This window comes from Sorex araneus, chromosome X (genome assembly GCF_027595985.1).
Source record: "Sorex araneus isolate mSorAra2 chromosome X, mSorAra2.pri, whole genome shotgun sequence".
Classification (NCBI taxonomy): Eukaryota; Metazoa; Chordata; class Mammalia; order Eulipotyphla; family Soricidae; genus Sorex; species Sorex araneus.
In genome coordinates this window covers 222,472,026-222,499,228 of record NC_073313.1, presented here as the reverse complement: position 1 = coordinate 222,499,228, position 27,203 = coordinate 222,472,026, and the positions used below count along the sequence as shown (strand labels likewise).

The 27,203-nt window shown below is 38.9% G+C and overlaps 1 long non-coding RNA gene and 1 pseudogene across 1 annotated transcript; both read right to left on the bottom strand.

The window, feature by feature from the left end:
• Positions 1 to 1,339: 1,339 nt before the first annotated feature.
• LOC129399868 (ATP synthase F(0) complex subunit C2, mitochondrial-like) lies at positions 1,340 to 1,741 on the bottom strand (annotated as a pseudogene).
• Positions 1,742 to 10,053: 8,312 nt separating this feature from the next.
• On the bottom strand, positions 10,054 to 17,918 carry LOC129400164 (uncharacterized). Its single transcript, XR_008627496.1, has 3 exons — positions 17,783 to 17,918; positions 13,536 to 13,674; positions 10,054 to 10,143 (listed from the first exon to the last, which is right to left on the bottom strand). It is a non-coding gene; the product is annotated as an uncharacterized LOC129400164 (long non-coding RNA).
• Positions 17,919 to 27,203: the final 9,285 nt, after the last annotated feature.

Here is a 27,203-nt window from a genome sequence, read left to right as displayed (position 1 = left end):
TGTTTGTAGTTTGGAAACATTAGTCTCTGGTTTTGGCCAATTTCTACATTTTATTAAGAGTCTTCCTCCTTGAGGCAAGCTATACAGAGGCAATTAAAGTTTAATTCTCGACTATGAAATATTCAGTTGAAGGTCACTGATAAACTTAGATTATGGTTCTTGGGCTAATAATATCAAAGTGAGTAACACATTCTCTGGGGGGGGGTCTCAGCAAAGAAGGAAGGGGCTTGTTCAATACACTTGGAAATTGCAGAACCTATACAGATACCATCAATTGTAATATTTAATAATAATTTAAAGAGAGTCTTTCCTTTTTTATGGCAAAGCACCCAAGGAAAACCCTAAGGAGGTGATCACATGCAGTGGCAGGCTGCAGCAGATCTTTCTGAATTAGAGGCAATTAATAAAAACTGATGGACAAAAAATAATCCTCTCTGCTCACTGGAAAAGAATCTGATGCTATGCTACACAACAGCACATTAATATAAAATTGTAGTATAATATATTTCTTATCAGAAAGGATACACTGGGGAGCAGGGAGAACATCTTTAACTAGAGAGGAAGCCTGGTAAGTAATTCTGTGTGGCCAATTATTTTCTAGTTTATGTTTGCAGACTGAATGATTGTAGGAAGCAACATCAAAGGCGTTTTTCTCACTTCAAGGAACTGCAGTCCCAGAGCCTTGGAACTGTTCACCAAACAACCCATGTAAGTGTGCAGATAATATACTTGTGAAGACAGAGATTTTTATATGATGGGTAATTGCTGGCAACTAGATATTTCTCCCCCCACACACACACCTTCCTGAATCTATTGCCCCATGGAAGAGCCTTGCAAGCTGTTACTGTATTTGTAACAGATATATATTTGTAACAGTAACAGATATATACACACCTCTCGGAGAGCCCAGCAAGCTACCTAGAGTATCTCGCCTGTGTGGCAGAGCCTGCCAAGCTACCCGTGGCGTATTTGATATGCCAAAAACAGTAAGGATAGGTCTCATTCCCCTGGCCCTGAAAGAGCCTCCAATCATTGGGAAGACGAGTAAGGAGAGGCTGCTTAAATCTCAGGGCTGCATGTAATAGAGACATTACTGGTGCCCACTCGAGTAAATTGACAAACAATGGGATGACAGTGACAATGACAGTGACTTCCTAAAACATTGTAGACACTTTCTTTTTTATTAATACAATATTTGTCTTCCCTCTGTCAAACCCTGAGCCAACCATTTTCCCCAGGCAGCCTGGGGAACCTCAGGCAGAGAGAGACTGGAGGGAGTTATGTGTCCGTGTCTGTAGCTATGGGAGGTGGAGTAGGCTCCTTCGCATCGTGACAGACGTCACCAGAGGCAGTAGAGCCCCGTGGTCTCTAAGAGGGCAGAGCCCAGAATGGCGTATAACAGAGCTGTTGCTTCAGGAAAGGGTTCCTGGCATAACCCATGATGGATGAGGCATCCAAACGCAGTCCCAGTCCCACCTCAAAAGCCAGCCACCCCGACTGTGGCAGCCCCAGGCCCAGTGAACTTGGCTGCTGTGTCAGTGTCTTTAGAAATGGTGCTGGTTTGGAAGCTGCAGCTCGGAACAAGTGAGGTCAGGGGACATGAGGCTACCAAGTTGCTGAGGCTCTCATCTGTAGGCGTCTCTGGTCATTCCATCACCACAGCAGACAGCACATAGCTCAGCACCGGGGAGGCGCTCCTGATCACCTTAGAGGTGGAGATGTGTTTGGCACAGTCATACATCTTCAGGGCTGTGGCGAAGGAGCTGCTTCCACAGGAGAGAAGAGAGAGCTGTAGACCTGTCCTACAGCTTAAATGAACAGAGAAGGACCAGGCAAAAAAGACTCTATGATTTATGTGTATTATTTTTTTAAAACGGAAACATTTTCTTCAGTGCACTAAAATAAATCACAGCACATTTCCCACCTATTCATATTAAAATGTGATTCAGAGAGATGACTGGAAAAGAGTCATAAAGGCACATTTTGTTTGCACTGAAATGACATCTATTAAATTGATGACATCCATAATCACAAGAAAACTCACTATAACAAATGCCATGCGTCCAGTTTGCCGGGTTCATAAGTCATCTGTGTCTTGCTCATGTCCTGACTATAGTGAGGAGCTTTCTGAAGTGCCAGATGGAGTCTGGGATGTTGGTGGTGCATCAACTACGCGTATATGTCTGTCATGGTCTCATATAAAATTTTTTAATGAGTTGATACTATGGTAATAAAAGTTCTTCTCCAGTCTCATTGTAGATTGAAGTGTTCTATTGCTCCAGAAAGCCCATCTAAAATTATGAAAGTTTTTCAAATAACTTCTGGAACTTTCTAAGAGCTAATTTGAATTTAAAATTATCTTATATAAAAGGCATTATTCTCTGTATTGTATAAATTCTTTTAAGATTACCTCTGCTTAAAATAATATTTTCTTTTAAGCCAGTGACCAAAAGACTTCATGCCTTTTAATAGGACTTCTAAAAATATATTCTATTGTTTGTCAGAAAGTGTGTAAAAAGAAATGAGTCATTCTTTTTAAAAGCCCTCTTTCTCACATACATATATGTGTATATTCATATATAATCTATAATGTTTGTACTTCAAGCTAAGTATCTTTCTTTTACTGATAAATTACAAAAGAGTCAAACTTGTTCAAACAAATGTTATATTGTTTTTGTAATTTTCTTCCTGAGGGGAACATGGTCAAATATTAAACAGAGAGCCTAAACTGGCTTAAACCATAGTTGGATTTTTTGTTTGTTTTGGGGCCGCACCTGACTGTACTCAGGGTTACTGTGGGCAGTGTTCAGGGAGCAACATAGCCCTGTGCTTCCACCTCAAGCATGTCCCAAGTTTGCTTGGCTTTTAAAAACATCAGCTCTCAATGGACACAGTTTATCATTTTGTGATTAGTTATAGCTACGCTGAGATGGAGTCTTACCCTGAGTGAATTTATACACTGAATTGGTGGATTTCCTGTCTCCAGAGGAGATGACAGCTGTGTGGCTTGACATTGACTACTAAGTAGGAAGAGTAAAATTGCTTCTGAGGTTTTCCCTGGTGGAGAAATGTACAGAAACATAAAGATGCTCCTAGAATTTCTCTGACACCTCAGTGTGAGGTTTCCACAAGGAGAAGACCACCTTCAGAGATCTTAGCTTCTTTTCAAGCAAAGAATTCAAACTGGGTCCTTTTACTGATCATGTATGTTAGCTGTATTACATGACACTGTGTCTCGAATTCAACTGAAGACTTCTTTTTTTTTCTTAATGTCGATTCTCCTGCTTTTTTTTTTATGACATTCAACATCCATTATAACCTAGTCTTTTTTTTTTTAAATTTTTTATTGAGTCACCATGTGGAAAGTTACAAAGTTTTCAGGTTTAAATCTCAGTTATACAATGCTCGAATACCCATCCCTTCACCAGTGCTCATATTCCACCACCAAGAATCCCAGTATAGCTCCACCCCGCCCCCTCACACCCCAACCCCCCCACGCCCCTAGGCCCCCCACCCTAAGCCCCCCCCGCCTGTGTAACTAATAAATTTCACTTTACTTTCACTTTGATTGCATACAATATTTCAACAAAACTCACTATTATTGTTTGGAGAGTCTCTCCCCTAAAGTCAGACCTGCTGAAAAGGAAGCATTAGATAATTTGTTTTCCATTGCTGAGGATGAAGAGGTATGAGGTCGAGTGACCACACTTAGTGGCCTCTCAGTTTTGGGTTTCTGTAATTTAGTATTTTAGTAACTAAGTCCAGAGAGATATCTGCCAGAAGTTGCATCGTTGCCAACTTGTACTTCTCAGTTACATTATATTCCACATATGAGTGCAATCTTTCTATGTCTGTCTCTTTCTTTCTGACTCATTTCACTCAACATGATACTTTCCATGTTGATCCACTTGTATGCAAATTTCATGACTTCATGTATAACCTAGTCTTAACAAAACTGATTTACTTATTAGAGGCATTTTTTTTCAGATCATTGCAGTTGATGGATCAATCTATTCACTGTGCCAATGTTCTGTGAGAATTGTGAACATTCCCATAGAGTAATAAAAATATAGTCATTTGTCTTTCCTTAAGGTTTGGCGTACAACTATCCTTTTTTGGACTGAGAAACTTAGTGAGTTGTGGGGGAGGGGATGGGTAATTGATCTAATTTTACGTCAAGCAGCTATCAGGAAACTTTTCCTGCTTATTCCAAAAGCCAACTTCCCCGTTTCCCCATCATGATGATGTTGGGTCCGGCAACATCACGAGCCTATCCTTATGATAGAGTGATAATTAGGCTCATCCTCCAGAGTCTACTTATGATAAAGCTCACTTAAGAGCAAGAATGATGCCATCAGTACTTGCCTTCTCTTTAGCTTCAGAACACTTGCCTTTGTGGAGGAATAGGTGCCCTTCAAGAAAACACTAATAATGCTTTGAAAATAATTAAGCATGTTCAGAAGCCGTTGTCCACACAATTAATTCAACTTTCTTTTATTGCAAATGGAACATGTTTTATTGATATGGATCAGACACTGAATCTGTTTCTTAGATGTGATGGTGGATTTTCACAGATCCATTCACTCTTGCTTGTCTTGTCTCAGTACTGGCAATCTCATGCGTAATTTGAGAGACTCGAGAGACCATCAGAAGCTGTACAAAAAGCAAGCCAGACCTAGAGACTCTAATTCTGTGCAAGTACATTCTTTATTGTTTAAGTGGCAATATAAACTGGTAAAGTGACATCATTATTTTAGAAAAATCTCGAATCATTATTTACAATGACCCAGAACAAACCACTGTCCTCTATGCTGTAAAAACAGACAACACTGCTCACCTAGAACACAGAGATAACCTTGCTATCTGCTGCATCTAAATCTTTCCCTGGTTTTCTTTACCTCTGCCTTGAGTACACTGTGTAAGACTGAGGAAAGCCTTTTAGATTTTTTCTTTTGCTATTCCCTGTATGTATGCTGTTAACTTTAGATAAAGGAAACAGTTTTGCTCTTCAGGGTAACTTAACTTTGTTCAGTGCCTTTAATCACTAATGTATGTTCAGAGTATTAAATTATGCTCAGTGTACTTAATCACTAAATAAAACATGGTCTCTACCAATTGTACCCAATTTTGTTATATTTTCATTTGTTTGATAACTTTTTTTTTTTTTTGGCTTTTGGGCCAACTGGCAATGCTCAGGGGTTACTCCTGGCTCTACACTCAGAAATTACTCCTGGCAGTGTTTAGCGTGCCAGGGACTGAACCTAGGTCAGCTATATACAAGACAGGCACCCTACTTGCTGTACTATCTCTCCAGTCCCCCTCTTCAATAACTTGAGATTCGAATGGTCCCTATAAATGTGTCCAATGAACATGAGACCAGAAAACATCAAACGGGGGTATTTTCATTGAGTGAATACTGAGAATGATGCCCAACAATGCTTCTTTGCATCTAAGCTTATTATTGGTAATAAGTCTTATATTGAGGTTAGGAGAAATTCTTGTTGCTGGTATCCACAATCAACTGGTGTCCACAATCAGAATTTTCCAACACTTGCCTACTCAGATATAACTGAAAATGACCAATAACATCACACAGCTCAGATAAATAAATCATAAATTAAATAGCTTTTGGTGGCCAGACTCCACTTTCTAATCTAACTGAAGAACACGTTTTCCCATTGAAACATACAATAAACACTCTATCTAAAGCTTTTAAGACAGAAACTACCTGGAATGAGAGGCAAAGGAAAGTCAAAATAATCTAATACATGAATAGAATTTATACTTTACAGATACATTAGTTCTGAGACCAGGTTGAATTAGCTGAATTCATGATGATTAAATTATTCCAGTTGCATCTAATAAATAATGGAAGTTTTTTGAAGTATGATGACTGATACTACACAGTAGTTCAGTAAAAATTCAACAACTAACATAGGAAGAATCACTGCCCAGTGCTGTAGTATGAAAACTTAGAATTCAGCTAGGAAAAAAGTTACCACAAAGATGTAGTAACTTTGTACCACTTTTCTAGCAGAACAAATACTTCATGAAATGGAGTTGCAATAGGCAAACAATTCATTTATACTCATAACTGGTGCAAGAAGTATCACGAATCACGAAATCCCGCTGATCATTGAGTGGCTTGAGCGGTTTCAGTAACCTCTACATTCGTCCTATCCCTGAGATCTTAGAAGCCTCTCTCTCTTCTCGGCCTCCCCAACGATGCCGCATTAGAGGCTCTTTCAGGGCCAGGGGAATGAGATTCAGCTGGTTACTGGCTTTGGCATATGGATACACCATGGGAAGCTTGCGAGGCTGTCCCATGTGGGCAGGAAGCTCTCAGTAGCTTGCGAGTTTCTCCCAGAGGGAAAAGTAGGTTATAAGATATCGCTTCTGGGAGCTTGCTTTTAAGTCTCTAGATGTTGGCCGTTGATGGGATTACACACATCTGGGTTCCTCTGCCAGTACCTTCATGCTTGAGACCTGTCCGAACGTGTGGAGAGGGCCTTGAGCATGGCTGTAGCTAGGTTCTGGTGGTCTTCGGCCGCCAAGAGCTCTGCTCGGGGCGGGGAGGGAAGCTGGAGCCCATCCCTTCCAAGGGGCCAATTATACAAGGAATTTACAGATTTATAGATTATAGATTACAGAATTATACAAGGCAAATTTATTTTCAAAGTCTGACTACAGGAACTATGTTAGGGTTGAACCACAGTGCCCTCTAGCCTGCATTCTTGCAGAGCCAGAGACTGGGTTTGGCAGATTCTGAAGGAAGCCATTTGGCTTTGTAAGTAGATTTTCTTCATGTTTTCCTACCATTTGTTTATGTACTTCAAAAGCGTTGCTACCTCTTCAAGTTAAAGGAAAATATTATTCATCTTAAATAATTAAATAACACCATGCCCAAGATGTCCTTTGCCCTACATATTTAACATTCCTTGGCAGTTTCAATTTTTAAAAGCTGACTTTCAGATATTTTGTCCACACTAAGAAGCTTATAGAAAAAACATCTTGATGCATAGAAGAGTCACTGATAATATTATGATCATATTTGGAAAGCTAAATGTCTACATGTATACTATTAGGTAGACTCATATTGCCTTTATTAAATCACATTAAACCTATAAAATGACTTTTTCAATATTTTTTCTAATATCCTATAGTATAAATAAGAAATGAGAGAAATATAGAAAATGGCAAAAATATGAGTCTTAGTTTCCTTAGTATATTTCCTAAAATACAAAGTCTTTTGACCATATTCAGACCATTAATATAAAACATGCTTGGAGGAGTAAAAAGAAAAATGTGGTTATTAGTTTTCCTAGACTGATTTATTTCTCCTCTTCCCATATTTATACCCTTATTCTCTATCCTTTGCTAGAATTGTTCATTAAACTAGTGGCTAATCAATTTTTTCCAACTTGTAGTAAATAGTTTTAAAAATTATAAGGAAATTTACCGTCTGATTACACACACACACACACACATACACACACACACACACCACATATTAGTTTTATCATTTTAGGATAGTGGAAAATTTCAATAATACAGGTGGGATGCTTATAGATAAAATATACATTCAACTATTGGAATATTATACATGCCTTTTTCTTTCAATATGTTTTGTGATTTTTTAAAGTTGCTGAATATCACGTGCTGGGCAAAAAGTCCTTGTGTAAATAGGCCTTAACTACTGTGGTACTGAGGAATGCATGCGTGGGGGCGGAGGGGGTGGAAGAGAACCACTAATTAGGTCTCTGTGCTTCAGTCCGGTTAAGCTTCTCACTGTAACTTCACAAATGTTTCTCAGTTTTTCTCTCCTCTTAGGTGGGATAGAGGACAGAGCTAAATGCAGTGGGTAGTTCTAGTTCTCTTCCTGCAGGTGACTTAGTTTCTACTAATCCCAGCAGGATTCTCCTTAGAATCTTTTGGGATAAGCCCTGTGCAGAGCAGAGTTCACAGGTGTTTACAGTGAGCTCCTTTTCTCCCGCCCCTCGAATCTGGGTAATCGGTAATCCACCCCCCTCGCCGCCCCCCCCCCCCCCCCCGCCGTATTTGCAGTGAGAACTTATCACACTCCTGGAGGGAAATCTCACCAAACCTGTGGGGGTGTCACCATGATGAGGTCTCCTGGAATTTCTCATTCCCAGGCTCTGATAATTCAGTTCTGTTGAACTCCCACCCAGCCCTGATTATAGAGTTTTTTTTTCTTTTTTTTTTGGTGGTCAGTCTTTAGAACATGCTGAGTCATGATTCATCTGTCCATCTCCACAGTGGAGCCAGTGTGGGAAGTGGGGTCTAGGACTGCGGGGTTAGAGATGTGTTCAGTGTTTCTCTTACACAAGAAGAGGTGATATTTCAGTGCGTAGTTTTTTAACTTGCTAAGATGAGGGAATGCTGTCAGGTTTAATCATGCACAACAGGAAATGGCTTGATATCTGTTTTTAACTAGAAAATCTGTCTTTAGCTAGACACGAGGGTTCTTCCTAATGCATGCTAGACAATAGTGCAAGTAAAACCCAATTCCCTCCCACCCACCAACTTGGTGTCTTGATAGTTATATATATTTACCCTTGAATTGTTATAGTTTTGGCCACATACTTAATGCTAGTGCTGGATTTAATAGTTTAGTTATACAGAGATACTTTTCTTCTATACTAAAGATGGGCCCATATGCCATTGAAAAGTATTCCATATATATATATACATATATATATATCATCATCATCATCATCCTGTTGATTGTCGAATTTCTGGAGTGGTCTCAGTAATGTCTCCATTTGTCCTAGCCCTGATATACGTCACTGTCACTGTCATCCCATTGCTCATCGATTTGTTCAAGTGGGCACCAGTAACATCTCTCATTGAAAGACTTATTGTTACTGTTTTGGCATATCCAATACGCATGGGTAGCTTGCCAGGCTCTGCCGCTCAGGCTCGATACTCTTGGTAGCTTGCCAGGCTCTCCGAGAGGGGCGGAACTCTGGTCAGCCATGTAAAAGGTGAACGCCCAACCACTGTGCTATTGCTCCAGCCCCTGATATACATATCTTTTATATATATATGTTTATATATATATATATATATCTCCATATCTGGAGTCCTCATCACTCAATGGGCTCTGAGTTTCTTGTCTCTTGTAAATAATGTTACTAAAACCTGAAGACACCTACAATACATGTCTCTTTGAATTTGCATTTATTATCTATGGGTTAAGTAAACAAAAGTGGCACAAGTGGCTCATATGAAATTTCAGTATCAATATTCTGAGGATTCTCCATGTTGCTTTCCATATGGCATATGAATTTCCACTTGCACCAACAATTAAGAACTCCCTTCTTTCCACATCCTCTTCAACACTGTTGTTTCTTGTCTTTGGGTAATAAGCATTTTTACAGGTTGTAAGCTGAGACCTCATAGTTGTTTTTAATTGTCTTTTCTTATAATAAGTAATGATGAACTCTTATGTGCTAGTGGCAATTTGTACATCTCATCTAACAAGTGTCTATTCAGATGTTCTATCCATTTTTAATTGGATACATTTTATTGTTAAGTTTTATGAGTTCTTTATATATTGGGTTTATAAACTTTTTTAAAGTAATTTCTCACAATCAATAGGACAGCTTTAAATTTTGATGCATTTTTTTTAATTTGCTGTGCACAGTGTTTTTAGTTCAATGTAGGTCAATTTGTTTATTTTTTGCTTCCCTGTTGCATGGTCAAATCTCTGAAGACATCACTAAGGTCACTAGGAGACCTAACTAGAGACTCTAAATATTTTTTTTTTACTTTTCCTGACTTTTTTTTTTGCATTTTGGGTCACACCAGGTGATGAACGGGGGTTACTCCTGTCTCATGCACTCAGGAATTACTCCTGTCGGTGCTCAGGAGACCATATGGGATACTGGGAATCGAACCCAGGTCAGCCGAGTGCAAGGTATCTATTGTATTATCGCTCCAGCCCCTTTTCTGATTTTTTATGCACCTGCCTTTTACATAAAAAAGAAAATGCCACCAGAGACCCATAGTGTGAGGATAAATGGTTACCTGGGAAAGACATGAAAAAGGTACACAGACTGAATCCAAGTCCAGGGACACAGTTTCAGCCCCTCTTAGCTGAGTCACAGACAACCTACATGCCTACAAGAAAAGGACAAATACTGTTTTATAAACCTCATATGCGGGAGTTGTGGACATTATTATAGAAATAGGTTATTAATACAGGCAGAAAGACAGGCCAGATCCAGAGAATAAATTGTAAAGATTTAAGCTAATAATGTTCTATTTCATGCACCTAATTTCCATATTCTCTTGGAGAAAAGAGTGTTTAAATAGTATAGACTTAGACTATGAAAACACACACGCACACACACACATATACAAACACACACACAATGTAGATGTTTCCTGGACACTTGTGAGAAAGTTCTTCCTTCTTCATAAAGGTATAATAGGAACAGAAAGTTGTCTCAATTTCCTTGCTTGAAAATTCAGTGGGCATCTTGAGTCTTTAAATTGAAAGGCATAAGGAAAAGCTATGGCTGATGGAGCAAACAGAGTCCATATTCCTGATAATAGTTTAGTGATTGAAAATCTATACTTACTATTTTGTCATATTTTTATACCTTGCTTCTTAAGACTTTCCTAACCTTACATGCTTACTATGTCAGGATAGTCATCCTGACAAATTGTTTCTCTAGGGTATTAGTGAGTTGAGTTTCCCTCCCCACCCCAAGCAGAGCCCCGGCTGTTGAAGACCTCTGGAACCCATCCACAGTCATGCTCAAGGCCACTCTCCACATGTTCGGATGAGCCTCATGCATGAAGGAACCGGCAGAGGAACCCAGGTGTGCGGGATGCGGGGCCAAGATCTCCAAGGCTGCTCAGATGGGGACTGGGCCTCTTCTACCGAGATTCCCCATTTTCCAGTAGCTAGGCAGTCACACCCAGAAACTGCCCCTGGCACCATGTAATCCCATCAATGGCCAACATCCAGAGACTATAAAACCAAGCTCCCACAAGCGCATGGCTGCGATAGCCTAGTTCTTCCTCTTAGAGAACCTGGCAATCTACCAAGAGTTTACTGCCCTCATGGGGGAGAGCCTGGCAAGCTCCCCGTGCTGTATTCATATGCCAAATACAGTAACAATGATGAGTCTCATTCCCCTGACCCTGAAGAACCTCTAATGTGTCACCATCGGGAAGGATGGGCTAGGATGAATGGAGACGTTACTGGGCCCGCTCGAGCAAATCGATGATCAACAGGATGACAGTAACAGTGACAGTGACAGGGTATTAGTGATAAAAGAGTAAAATAAGCGGTGTGGTCACAGTTCTTGTCATGGGCCCTAGGAAATGTATGTACTAGGTTATTAGAACTCTGTGTGCAGATTTTTTAAAAGTTCTTTTGTGTGTGTGTGTGGTCCTATTCTCTGTTAAAATGTTTCTAAGTCTATGAAGCAATTATGGTTGCCTTTAACCCAAAATGTGGTGGGAATTAAGATGGGAGGAAGTCACGGAAACCAAACCTCTTGCACTCTGGGCATCCCACCAGTATTGACTCACCTTCACCAGCATATGCCTGCTTGACGTAGGTGGAAGCCAGACAAGCAGTGAAACGTGAATGGAAGAGTGGGCTTTTTGGCCAGTGAAGAAGATCAATATGACCTGAGGACCTTCAGGTGAACCAATTGCATTGGGAGGCTGTGGACCTTTATCATAATCAAGCTCTGCATGTCCTTGGGAGAGCAGCATCAGTTACAGTGTGGGCCAATAGGAAATTGAGGTGGAGGAGAACCAACTGGCATTCCTATCTCTCTAGTGCTGTTGCCAGTGTTCGCCTTCATCATGGTAGTAGCTGGCATCTTCATGAGATATTGGCCACAACTTTGAAAAGCTTACATTCTTCCAGGGTTCCCGATAAAGTTACAGTATCCTTTTACACTCCTCCCCTGCCATTCTTAATCTTTCTTCTTTTTTCAAAGCCAACTCAACACTTATAGAGATTACCCCAAGAACCTTACTTTTGAAATTTTCCAAATCCTCATATCCTAGTGGGAGAGTAAAGGCATTGTTTGAAGGAAAGCTGGAGAAAAGATTTGCTTAGAACAAATGAGGGATTTTCGGCTTTACTAATTAGCAGGGAAATTCAGCTACAATCCAAAGAAAAGATCCATCCTTTTCACAACCATGGTTGAAACATTTCTTAACTGGCAAATCTCAGAGGTCAGCTGTAGGCTATAAGAGAGAATTTTCTTTTCAGTTCCCTTCCTTGAGAAGTTCTGTGGCTTTTATTTAATCAAAAATTTTTTTTTAATTTTTAATTTTTTTTTCTTTTTGGGTCACACCCGGCTCTGCACAGGAGTTACTCTTGGCTCTTCACTCAGGAATTACCCCTGGCAGTGTTCAGGGGACCATATGGGATGCTGGGAATCGAACCCGGGTCAAGCACATGCAAGGCAAACGCCGTACCTGCTGTGCTATTGCTCCAGCCCTGTGGCTTTTATTTAATTTCAAACAACATGCTTGGGTGCTTATATCAAAGAATGAGAAAAGCATTTATATATTTTAAAACAAATATATAGAGTTGGAAAAGCTTTTTGATTTCTAGATTTCTGATGTGATTGATCCTAATTGAATTTATATGCAGTGGGAGTGAAAAAAATGAGCTTAATTTAAATGGGACTGGAGTGATAGCATACTGGGTAGGGTGTTTGCCTTGTATGCGGCCGGTCGACCCGGGTTCGATTTTTCTGTCCCTCTCGGAGAGCCCGGCAAGCTACCGAGAGTATCCTGCCCGCACAGCAGAGCTTGGCAAGTTCCCCAGGTTGTATTCGATATGCCCAAAACAGTAACAAGTCTCACACTGGAGACGTTAATGGTGCCCACTCGAGCAAATCGATGAACAACAGGATGACAGTGCTGTAGTGCTACAGTGCTAATTTAAATGAGGAAGCCCAATTTGGGTCATTCAAAAGAAAAGAAAATTGAACAGTAAATTTGAAAAAAAAATAAAAGTGTTGGGGACCAATTTCAAAAAACACGCGTGCATCCTGGCCAACACTGAAGACCACTCTGAAATGGTGATTTCTGAGGGGAAACTGGGTCAACCACGGAGACACAGTAAGAACAGACAGTTATTAGGATGTGAGTTGAGGAAATGTGTGATATGGGAGGGAGATTATCATCATTCTCAACTTGTACTTGGTGTGTCACTGCTGTGAATTTAGGTTGTGTGTAGATTACTACCAGATGTAGAAGGAAAAATGCCAGTAGAATGGTGTTTACAAGACTTTTCTTTGGCAGAGTTTTCCTTAGAAAGTCATATTCATGAACTAAAGAAGCTGATGCCAACACAGATAATTCTTGGAAAAGCTCTCTATGATGTTGGAGGATGTTTGTTTTGTAAGAGAGAAATGTGGAATAAAGGCAAATTGTCTCTGTTCAAACAGGTAATTCAAGCTATTTTTTTTTTCTAAGTCAGTCTCAAAACAAAACATTAAACAGACTTCCTTAATTGGCACAAAACTTACTCTTGAGCTGTGTTCCCTCAGAATCCCTCATTGCTGGAACCAGCGGTTGCTGGTGTGGGAGCCGCCTCCGCCTCCGAAGCAGCCAACAACATGATCCGATTGCACAGTCAGCACTTTCCCTTAAATGCGCTGGCTTAATCTGGAGGAATGTCAACAAAGAAAGCAACAGAAAATGGCTTTAAGAATTCAAAAGTCTTTGTTGACATTTCTGTTTCTTTGGTAGAAAATAAGACTCCCATGATTTATGTAAGAACCTCAAGGATGATGAGTAACCTAATATTTCTGATAGGCCTCTTTTCGGGCTGTGTGATCATTGTTCGCTGTGCTTGCAAGATCCAAACAAGAGCAACTGGAATGTACTAGGGAGTACTGAAAACAAGTCTGTCTGGACTGCGTGATAAATTGAACAGTGAAATTTGGGAAACTGGAATCCTTCAACGTAGAGTTTGGTGGGCATGAAGCTGATCAAGTTCACTGTAAAAATATCTGCATCTGTTTGGGCTGCTATAACAAAATACCACGGACCTGGAGAGCTTAAAAAACAAACATTTAGGACACCAGATGTAGCTCAGCTCTTGAGCACTTTCCTTTCATTTGTGAGGTCCTGAGTTTGATCCCTAGGATAAGGGGTGGGGCAGTATACATTTGTTTGTTAGTCCTTCAGGATGAGAAATTCAAGTTACCAATACATTTGTTATCTGGTAAGGGTTTGCTTTTTCCTTTAAAGACAGCTATTTCTTGCTTAGTCATCACAGGGTGGGAGGGGGCATGACAGCTAATGGGGCTTCTTTCTAATCACATTAATTCCTTTCATGAGATTCTACTTTCACATCTAATTACCTCTCAAAACCTCACTTCTAAATGCCATGATTTTGTGGATTAGGCTTCAACATATTAATTTGGGGGAAGACAAATATTCATTCTATTGAAAGGGCCACCAGGGTCATCACAAAAATCACAATAAGAGACTTCTGGTATGTATTTGAGGATATTACAAATATCTTGAAAAATGTAAAATTACCTATGCTGAAACTTTAAAAGGTTGACTACCAGGAAAAATAATAAAGACATTTCTTCCACATCTGCTGGCCAACATTGCATTGATTAAGTAGACAAGGTACATTGCTTAAGTAGACAGACTGAATTTTGTCTCATGGTTGCCAAACTACTTTGGTTGGATCAGTATTTCCTGAGACGTATTAGGCCTCAGGGTTAATTACCCTAGAAGATAAAAGATAATGAAAATGTCTTTCATGAGGCTTATCTGATGCAACTAATAATATGGTCTGTGTAAATATTCCCAAATGATAGCATGACCAAAAAAATAAATCCTTAAAACTGCCAATGAAAAACATATAAACTCACAATAAATTAATTTACTGAAGGGAAAAAGAGGCCAGGAGCTTTCCGATATATGATACTAAGACACAAAAAAATCTGTGAAAAAGCCTTATTGAAAAATTATTTTCATAAGATTGTTCACATTGATTGATTACACTCAATATTTCAACACCAATGCCATCACCGTTACACCTTGCCACCACCATTCAAGCCTGCTTGCCAGGGGGAGATGCTAGATAACTTATTATCTATTGCTTTTTATGAATATCAGAGAGGTCACATGGTTGTGCAAGCAGCCATGTGCTTCTGAAGTCCTAAAATTGTAAATGGTTGGCCCCAAGAGACATCTCTGTAGGGAGCTAATCCATTCTGAGATTCATCTGGGACTCTCTGGATCAAGGCTGTTGTGGCACTGAGATGGGGCCCAGAGGCAGTTTGTGGGCGTGACAGCCAGGACCCTGAGCAGGCAAGGACATGGGAAGGGCCCGCCCTTCTCTGCCGCTGCCACGTGGCCTGCAGTCTTAGTCCCTAAATAATTGTAACTGGGTTTTTCTTCTGAAAGCTCGTGACCACCAGGGTTTCTACCTGGAACGGGCAGAGAAAAAGCCTTATGACCTCATCAATGATCTGTGCTGGATTTTAGATAGATTTTTTTTTTTGAGTCACATCCGGTGATGCACAGGGGTTACTCCTGGCTCTTCACTCAGGAATTACCCCTGGCGGTGCTCAGGGGACCATATGGGATGCCGGGATTAGAACCCAGGTCAGCCACGTGCAAGGCAAATGCCCTACCCACTGTGCTATCACTCCAGCCCCTAGATAGATTGTTAAGAAAGTATCTTTAGCGAGAGTATGGAGTCAAGTACTGGGTTTATATATAGTTTCTCAGAGATAAACTATGTATCCCAGAAGGAATTCTAGAACAAAGGTATCTATTTTGTTTCTCCAGAATATGTAAAAGAAAGTCAGTAGCTTACTCAGGAATTCTGTTGTCTGTTACAGATTCATGCCATTAATGAAAATAAATTATGGATGAAGAATATTATCTAATATGCAGTAAAAGATGCAGCTACTCTACTGAAATCTGGTGAATTTTGTGTGGGCAACCCCCATCACCCAAGACATAGCTCAGCCCCTGACAAACTGCTGAAAGTTTCAGGTACACCATTTTTTTTTGACCGAGAGCTCTGGGGTCTTCTGGGAGTACCCATCCCCGCTGTACTTCCCGGGGCTCAGGAAGTCACATCCACACCCCACAGCTGCTGTCACATAACTCACTGCTCAATTAAGTCTTTTGGAGTTTTCTAGAGTGACATCTCTAAACTCTAGGATACTGACATCCCAGAAGGAGCACACCAAATTAGAAGGGGAAGTGGCATACATGCCAACTAAGTCCAATAAACAAAAACATTAACACAGAATGCTCAACTAGCAACAACAATTAAGTAAACCCTCAGACAAAGACTTATTATGATAACCCGTAATAAATGCATCATGAACAACTTTGTAAACCATGATGCCTAAACAGTGGAAAAAAATTAATTGAAAGCAAAGAATAAAATTATAGACTTTTATAAATCTTTCATAAATATAGATGCAAAAATTCTGAACAAAGTATTTGAAAATTGTATCAAATACTATAATTACATATTACCATGAAGTGTGATTCATCCCAGGTATGAATGACTGGTTTAATATTTGAAAAAAATTAATCCATGTTATCAATAGTCTCAAAGAAAAATTAAATTATCACTATGTACAAAAATTAAGTAAAATTCAATCATAATGAAAAAACTCTCAGAAGCTAGCAATAGGAAAACTTTTCTTAATTTAGTGAACAACATGTACAAAAATTACAGCTAATATTATACTCAATGGTAAGAATCTAAAACCATTCCCACTAAAATCATGTATAGGAAAGGATTTTTCCTCTCATTTGTTCTTTACTATTATACTAAAATCTCTAGCAAATGCAACAAGAGGAAATAAATGCAACAGGAAAAAAAACCCAAATCAATTTTCTGCACAAACGATATAATTCTTTGCATAGAAAATCTAAAATGACAAAAATCAAAACATGGGACCTATAGTAAAACCAAGATTTCAGGATCCAAAGATATTCACAATAGTCCAGTTTCCTATAAGTCAGCAACAAATACTTTGAATTGAAAACATACATTTATAATAGAAGCCATGTAAGATGAAACACTTACATTTTTGAGAGTATATGAGAAAAGCTCAAATAAAGAAGAAGAAAAAATAAATGGAGGATTATTTTGTGTTCATGGATAGGAACACTCAGTATTATCAAAATGTTGGGGCCAGAGTGATAGCACAGTGGGTAGGGCATTTTCCTGCATGCAGCCGACCCGAGTTTGATTTCTGGTATCCCATATGGTCCCTTGCACACTGCCTGGAGTGATCCCTGTGCACACAGCCAGCAGTGTCGAGCTCTTCTGGGCATGACCGCAAAACAAAAAACCAAATAAGCAAATTATTATCAAAATGTCACTTCTACCCAGTTGGATCTACATAGTCAATGCTATTTCAATCAAAACCTCAGCAAGTTATTTTGAGGTATATGAGCACATTCTTAAATTTATACAGGAGGAAAAATACACACAATTGCCCATAAAATATTGAAATATAACAAAATTTGGGGATTGATACTACTAGACATTAAGGCTAACAATAAAGCCCAGTCATCAAAATAATCCAATGTTGGGGGGAAAAAAACAGACAAGTAGATTGATGGAACAGAATAGGGCCAAGAAAGAGACTCAGGTGATTCTTGAAAAATGAGCAAATGTTCTGCAATGAAACAAATAGTTTTATCAACAAATGGTGCTGAAGCATATCCACGTGAAAAAACAACAATAATGAAAAATGAGAACAAAATCAAATACCCCAGTAATGTAGAACAGGAATTCTCAGGAAATTCCAAGGTGGCCTCAATCATATAAATGGGTCCTGGCACAAGATGAGAGGGCCAGTTGGTCATGGGGGCCACAGAAAGGAAACAAGAACAGAAGGGGGCCATGGTCAGAAGAATATTGAGGGAGGTTGATCTAGATGAACACAGACTTTATCCCTGGTAAAAAAATATATACAAAATGAATCACAAAACTAAATGTAAAATGCAAAAAAATCCTCGAAGACCTGGGATATGGCAATGATTGTTTTTATAAAGACCATTAAAAACACAACTTATGAAAGAAATGCTAAACTTGACATCATTAGGTCATCAAGATGAGAAGGCAGTCATGGGATGAGAAGTATTTGTAAAAAACACATTTGCTGTAATAAACAATGTACAAAGGGTGGGGAGATAAAATAAACAACTCTTAAAAATATCAATTATAAAATAACCAGATTTAAAAAATGAACCTAAAACACCGAGACCTCACCAAAAACGAGATACAGATAACAAACAAGTCTACTAAAGGATATTTCAAAAGTTATCTGGGAAATACAAATTGAAACGAGACACAACTGCACTCCTACTAGAAGTATTAAAAGCCAGAAAACTTACTCAAATAAATGCTGGTGATGATGTGGAGCAACAGAAACTGGTGGAAAGTCAATTTGGCAATCTTTTACAGAAGGGAACATATACCTTCCATACTATCCAAGTAATCATGCTTTTGCTATTTACTCAAAGGAGTCAAAAAATAACCCACAAATCTCTACACAGATGTTCATAGCAGCTTTATTTATAATTACAAAAACTTGGAAGCAAACAGATGGATGAATAAACTAACATTTGGCAATATCTTATTATTCATTGCTAAAAAAAAAAGCCTGGAAAGTATATGTTGGAAACTTAAATTCAAATTACTATGTGAAAGAAGTTCATATGAAAAAGGAAAGGTACTGTGATTCCACGTAGGTGAAATGACTTTTTGTGAATTAAAAGATCCTAGGGCCTTTCCGGCCCTGCGCGAGATCGACCCCGGAGGCAACTGAACCACTTTGGACACGAGCGGCGCCCCCAAAATGCCTCCAAACTGTGTGCTTGGAGCTTCTGGCCCAGGCGCTGCCGGCGGGGTATGGCCTTTTCTCTCTCAACTCTTTCTTTTTGAATGCAATGAGGCAATAGCCGGTTTTTAGACTATGCAGGAAGTCCGGGAAAGCCGATGGGGCGGGACTTCCGGATCCGCCCTGTGCCAGCCAACATTTAAGCACAGAGCCATGCGGGGACGCTCCTTTCCGGCCCTGCGCGAGATCGACCCTGGAGGCAACTGAACTACTTTGGACACGAGCGGCGCCCCCAAAATGCCTCCAAACTGTGTGCTCCGAGCTTCTGGCCCAGGCGCTGCCAGCGAGTGATGCAATTACCAAAAGAATTTTCCCTGGACTTCATATAGAAGAGCTAATATCTTTTGATTGTTTGATTTTCAGCAACTCGTAAATGTTCCTTTTTGGCAGGGCTTACCGTGGGGGGAAACTCCAAACAATAGTACTGAGTTTTTTGTTGAAGGGTAAAAGATTGTAACGATAGAATTTTAGGCAGATTTTTTCCTGGACTTTATATAGAAACCCAAAACCGCGCGGCCTCGGCAGCCTAATGTCATCTAATCATCAGCAATATGAAATGTCTCCTTTGTAATGGGTTGGACTTTGGGGGACCATAATAGGGTTAAAGTTTGTAGTGACGTGTAATTTCTGGCTGTACTTTCCCTGGACTTTATACAGAAATTCAAAGCCGTGAGGCCGCTGCCATGGCCGCACAACCTATTGTCATTTAATCATCACAAATATGAAATGGTTCCTTCTTAACGGGTCGGACTTTGGTGGGAAATCCTAACAAGAATAGTAAGTCTTGTGCTGAAATATTGAAGGCTACCAAAGTGGTAGCCATCTCTATAGACTGAACTAAGCCATATCCCCACGCTGGCTGAGAAGAAATATCCTTCTTTCTCGGGAAGAAACGCGGCGTGGCGTTAACCATAGTATGATGTCCATTAAGCTGACATGGACCTGGTGGCGTGGGAATGGGATACAAGGGAATAAATTATTATGTACTTGGAACAGTGGGACGCTGGTGGAATCTCGAGCCAGGGCCGATACCAGCATATTACCTTTGGTTCCAGAAACTGCTTGCAGACATTCTACCAGACTATCAACTAAGCCAGAGCCCCACGCAGGCTGATGACGGGAAATAACCATCTTTTTTGGTTTGTTTTCCCTTTGTCAGGCAGCGTGGTGATTACTAAACAGGCGTGATCTCGGTGGTGCGGGACAAGGGGGGAAAAAAATAGAAAAGTTATGTAATAAACAGCGGGACTTAATATCTCTACATTCTCAGCAATGGAGAGCCATCAAATGCTTCCTTGACAGTGGGACTGTCTTTTCTTTTTGGGGGTAAACCCTAGCAACAATAGTGAGTTATGTGTTGAAACATGGACTGTAACCAAGATAAAACGTAAACGAAGTGAAACTTATCACTTACAAGGGCGGGGACTGGGGGGGCAGGAGGGGGCGGGAGGTTTAATGGGGTGGTTGGTGATAGAATATGGGCACGGGTGAAGGGAAGGGTGTTTGAGTATTGTATAACTGACATAATCCTGAGAACTATGTAACCCTCCACATGGTGATTCAATAAAATTTAAATTAAAAAAAATAATAAATAAATAAATAAATAAAATATTATTAGCTAAAAAAAATAAATAAATAAAAGATCCTGGGACCTGGGGATATAGATTAGTGCCTGCCTTGTACATTCAAGTGAGGCTGAGAACCTGGTCCCTGGTGAGCCCCAGATGTCATGATGGTGGTGAAGACCATAACATAGGATGGGGGGTGGGTGGGAGGGGAGAAAAAGATCATTAGATAGATAGATAGATAGATAGATAGGCTGGAGCAATAGCATAGGGGTAGGGCATTCGTCTTTCATGCAGCTGACCCGTGTTCGATTCCTCCACCCCTCTCGGAGAGCCCAGCAAGCTACAAGAGTATCGCGCCCACATGGCAGAGCCTGGCAAGCTACCCGTGGCATACTGGATATGCCAAGAACAGTAACAACAAGTCTCACAATGAGACGTTACTGGTGCCCACTCGAACAAATCAATGAGCAATGGGATGACAGTGATAGTGATATAGATATCTAGATAAATAGATAGATAGATAGATAGATAGATAGATAGATAGATAGATAGATAGATAGATAGATAGATAGATAGATATCCCACCGCCAAAATTCCAGTGTCGTCCCACCATTAGTAAATCCTCAGCTTACTCCTCCACTGTCCTCTTCTCTCCCTCCAGTAGCCTCTGTGGTTCTCACCAAGTCACAGAGTTAATTTTGTTTTTGCCAGTTATTTGCTTTGGTTATTCATACTCCAGATGACTGAAAACTTTTTTGGCCATAGTATTTCACATCATTATTTACTGCACTAGGTATAATCACCTCAAGATTCAACCTTTTTTTTTTGTCCCAAAAGTCATGGTTCTATTTATTTTTGATGATTGTGTAGGATTTAATTAAGTACACATAACACAACTTTGTTATCCATTCATTTATTGATGACATTTAGGTTGATTCCATGTTATGACCATTGTGAATAATGCTGCTATAAACATTGAGGTTCAAATATCCCTTTGGATTACTGTTTTCATATCCTTGGGAGAAATGTAAAGGCAAAACTATGGAGACAGGAAACAATCAATGGTTACCAGGAAATTGGTAGGAATCATGTCACTAATAGCATTCAATTAATGCCATATGGTAATAAGAGAGGATGTCAATGCATCCTTAGAAATAAATGTTATCAAAGCATAGGTGTCTAAAGGAGATGTGGTATGTATACACAATATAACATTTCTAAGCTATAAAAAATAAGATAAAATTTTGCAATTCCCTGCAATGTGGATGGAACTGGAGGTTATCATGTTAAGTGGGTCATAGGGAGCACAAATGCTGAAATGATCTCATTCATTTATGGAATTTAGAAAAACATATAAAGGTAATAAAAATGGCCAATGATAGCAGATCCTGAGAATCTGCTATAGAGCTAAATTTACTAAACGGTGGTGGGAGGCAGTGATGGAATGAACAGACATTGGTGGAGAGATGTTAATATTCTGGTGGTGGTGTGTTTTCCTGTTTGAATGTTCTTCACGACCCTTATCTAATTTCTCTGGCTAGTTCTTGCACTATGTTGAACATTAACAAAAAGTGGACATTCCCTTCACGTTCCTGATCTTAGGGGAAAAGGTTTCAGTTTATCCTTATTTGGTATGTCAGTTGTGGGTTTGACATACATGACCTTTACTATCTTGAACTGTATTATGTGGATTTGGAATATGTAACCTTTATTATGTTTTTACCATTTAGTAGGATATTATTTTTGCTCTTTTGTTCATGTGGTATATCATATTATCATGCTGATGCACCCTTGCATAAATCCCAACTTTTTATATCTTATTAGTAAACTTAATTTTTCAAGATTGTTAAGAATTTTGGCATGCATACTCTTCAGATACATCAGTCTATATAAGCAAATGAGATTTAATTTGGAATTAGGATTATGTTGGCCTCATAAAATGTATGGAAAATCTCCAATTGTTTTACATCTTTGAAAGTTTGATTAGTGAAGCATCTAGTGCTAGGCTTTTATTCTTTAGAACTATAATTACTTTTTAAATTTCTGCACTTGTATTTGGTCTGTTCACGTTACCTCTTCTTGATTCATTCCTGGAAGATAGCATTATCCTCAACATTTGTCATTGTTTCCTAGACTGCCCAATTTGTTAGCATATAGATACTTGTAGTAGCATCTATGATTTTTTGTATTTGTGTGTTATTTGCTGTTAACATCACCTTTCTTTTTTTTATTCCCTTTTATTGGGGTTTTCTCTATTTTTCTTTTTCCCCTAATGAACTGAGCCAAGTATGTGTCAAATTATTTCTTCCTTTATATCCGGTTATGGGTTTAATTGATCATATGGATTATCTTTTCAATTTCTATTATATTCCTGATGTAATTTTTATCATGTGAAACTTTTTATTATTTGAAACTTTTATCCTTTATGTAAACTTAGGTCACACTCTCAATACTAGAATACTTTTTGCTGCTTGCCATGCATGGATTCTTTTTTCTCTGGCTAATTATTTTGCTATGACAGCATTTTTATTATTTTTCTCTTTTTTTCTTGATGTTGATGTGCACTCGACATTCTAGTGGCAGTACTAGTACACAGCTGTGGTGCTTGCCAAAGGTTTTCTTTTTTGTTGTGGTGGGATTTGGGATTACCAGGATTTGCTCTTTAGCTGTGATGCACGAAAATATTCTAGTTGTTGAGCTCATTAGGAGTGAGGTCATTAAAAGAAAAATACTTCTCCTTTGATTTCCTTGTTGGCCTAGAAATTATCCAGAAATGTCTATTTTCATCTTTGAGATTTCCCAATTCTTGCAGTTTTTAACATAATGTCATTAATTGAAAAATAGGCATGTTTTAATTTTTATATTTTATTAAAACATGTATTTTGTGCCAACACATAATCTAGCCTTAGGAATGTTCTCTGTACTTCAGAAGAATGTGTTCAGTATTATATATGTTCTCTCTCTCTCTCTCTCTCTCTTTATATATATATATGTTCACCCAGACTATTTTATTTGTTCTATGATCTATCCATTGATGTGAATGGGGTGATAATAAGCTCCTAGTAGGATGCTGCTGCCAATATTTTCCTTTAGGTCTATTAACATTTGTTTTGTAGTCAAATATCTGAGTCTATGTTGGGTGCATAGATATTAATGATATTTTATCACTGACGGGTCCCTTGACCATTATGAACTACATTTCTTACTACTTTTATTTAGTTCAATGATTAATTTATTTGATGAGAATAGTGACTCTTGTCATCCTTTTTCTGCTAGTAGCTTGATATATCTTAAGTCAAATTTATAAGTCTGTGTTTGTCTTCAGAACTGATTGGGGGTTTCATGTAAACATAATATAGATCCTTTTTAAAATCCAGTCAAACATTGTCTTGATTGACAAGTTCAGTATATTCACACTTCTGGTAACTTTTGTTATAGTTTTATTCTTGTAATTTTATCTTCTATTTTCTGGTTGCTTATTTGTTTTTTATGTGTCTCTATTTGACTTCTCATTTAGTCTCTATGGTATTTCCCTCAGTTACTTTATCTTCCCTGTTAGATGTTCTTTTGTCCAGATTTTTGCTTAGTACATACCATGAAATTTGTGTTCAAGTATTCATATTAATTTCCATTAATACTGATATTGACTCATTGTGATTATCCTGTACTGATTATGTACTTTCCCCCTTCAATATTTCTTGCTGACTTCTAAAGTTAGGTTTAATGAAACCCAGTTCTCTTTTGAGATGAAGGAAAAACTTAAGGCTTCAAAGAGCATAAATACAAAAGTAGTATGTAGAGCTGGATTTAGTGGGGCTTTTCCAGATATTCGCTATGGTTTGGTGTTCTGGAATAAATTTCAGAACAGCAACAAGAATTTCTGAGGGATCAAGGAGTTTAAATCTACCTTTCTATGTAAATTATAATCTAGTATCAATATTTGTGTTTAAAATTTTGTTTTCAGAGTGCTTATGTGGGTCCTTCCTTTAGGATATGCAACCACTGAGTTAACAATAATGATCAAAACTTCACAAAACAATGGGAGGAACTGGTGTACTTTCATGTCTGATTATTTCATTTAATGAACTAAGTGCTCTGATCTCCCAAGGAATTTCCATGCCAGATCTGTCATTACTGGATGGAAAACTAAGATATATATATGTACCACAAATTTAGTAAGAGAATTTCTTGACATGTGGAAGCTTGGGTTGGTTGTGGGTGTTCTAAAACCATGCTTGTCTTTAGTTTTGTGTCAGACAGAGCTAAAGTATTTTATTTAGTCTAATTCTGAAATGCAGATTAAGGATCTCATAATTTGTGTAGCTTGCTCATGATTTTGAAAAAAACAAACAAAGTAATACTTTGAACATTTCTGGAAAAAAACAAAGTAATACTTTGAGCATTTCTGGCTGATTCTATTTTAGTCACATTTCCTGCACCATGATATCCTATCAACTCCTAGTTATTTCCACTTTTATTTATTTTTATCTAAAATCTCAGTGATAATCTGCTTTAAGAATATTTTCCTGGGTCTTAACTTTTACCATTTCATGTTTTATTTGCTCTCTCTAGAGTCAGTTCCATCATTTGTGAATACACCAACATGTGCAATTATCCTACAGAATGATGTGAGTGACAAACAGAGTATGTACAAGGTTGTGAGCCATGCCTCAGGGAGGCTGGAAATTTAAGTTTCCTGGAGCACAGGTTGCAGTCAGAGAACCACTTACCAGGTTCCTGCCTTGGCAGATAAATTAGCAAAAGGAAGACAGAGGATGAGAGAGTCCATTTATGGGTTCACCTTCTGTGGTGAAAGCAAATTTCTAAGAAACAGCACTCTAGGAAGTCCAGATTTTATCATGATTTTTCACCTGTAGCGGACTATTTTATGTTTTTAATATTAATTTTTATTTTACTGAATCACTGTAAAGTCCAGATTTTAACAAAAGTGATCATGTCTCTTTGATCTGTAGTTTTCAGGAAAAAATAATGTTAGGGCAGGATGTAGAGTAACTCCCTACTCCAACACGGTTATCGTGTGATTGTCCAAGAGATATACTCTGGAGAAAATTAAGCCTACTTAGAAAATTTAGAATAATGACAATTTTTAAAAGGCAAGAAAGTATAATACAGACCAGCAAAAAAGTATTTCTTAAAGCATGTCGGTGAATATGACAAAATAAAATGAAATTAGTGATTATGTCACCATGTGAAACAGGTACAGAAGAAGCAGATTCAGACTAAAATGAATACTTGACCCAAACTTTAAATTTTTCTCCTCCTCTGTTCTCTTTGCTGTTACCATGAGTGGGAGGTGGGGTGGGTCACCCAAGTGCAGTGCTCACTCACACTTTGACTGCAGTGCATATACTTGGTGGCAGTGTGCTGGACCACACACTTGGTCACAAAATTGGGGATCACAAATGGCCATCCAATGGCATTTACATGGCATTGCAGTACCACTCAATGACCTGCAGTACCACCCAGTGGCCTCTGCATGGAATTGCAGTATCACCTAATGGCACCTCCCCATGGCATTTCAGTACCACCCAATGACACCTTCATGGGGATGGAGCTGGGGACTAAACTCTGCCTCAGAGCAGATGCTCTAACATCAACCTACAAACCTGGCCTCAGGCAAACTTTTCCCCTCCAGTTAAATTTTTCAAGTTCATCCAGCTTCTAGACTTGGGCTGTTCAGAATGGTAACCAGAGCCACGTGCAACTATTACGTACTGGAGATATCGCTGGTTAAAACACGATAGGCCTTATATATATGAAACTTAACAGGTTTTGAAGACAATAGTGGGGTAAAAAAAATATAAATTATTAACTGAAAATACATATTCAAGTAAAATTTGTTTTATGGGGCTTGATAAAATGTCACTAGTATCGAATTCATCTGATTTTCAAAACCTGGAACTATCAGAATATTTACAATTGTAAAGCATCTAGCAGTCCAGTATTACTATGACCGCCACTGCCAACATACAAGATTCACACAGGGCAGAGGCTCATGTGAAAAGCTATCCATATTAATCTGTAAGTTCAGTGAGGAACTTGATAGGACAAATTTGATCTCTTCAAATTGTGGTGATGGTGGGAGAAGGGAATGAAAAAAAATGTACAGGTGGCAACCTCTATTTTGGGAAGGATGATAAGGAAACATAGGATCCTGCTTCTTAGAACCATGGTACTCCAAAGCATCAAAAACAATATTGTTGTAAGGGCATACAGATGATAATCAGAAAATTTAATTTGAGAATCCCAGATTTGATTGTGACAAAAGTGGCACAAATCCTATAGATATAAAGCTCCTTCTCCTCCAACCCATTCCAGTTAGACAGGGGTCCACCCGTAGGAGGCATGACCAAGAGAAGCCTCCTCCTCCCCTCAGACTCTAGGAAGGCAACTAGTTTTTCTCACTGCCTCGCTCTACAGTGCAGAGGCTAAATTCCACATAAGTCCAGTTGAAAGACTGAGGTCTTCCATCCTATAAACTAACTCCTACTGGAGCTTTTATCTCAAGAATACCAGGTAAAGAATTACTCAAAATCTGACGACCTCTGCGCCTCAGTTTGTTCAAAGAAGTGAAACTTCTTGTTAGAAAAAACTAGCAAAGCAGAGGCTACTGCAGTTCTTCATTCTTTCCAAAGGGGGTATCAGAGAATGCCTCCAGTTTATGTACTGTGAGATTTTACCCAAGAGCAAGAAAAGAGTG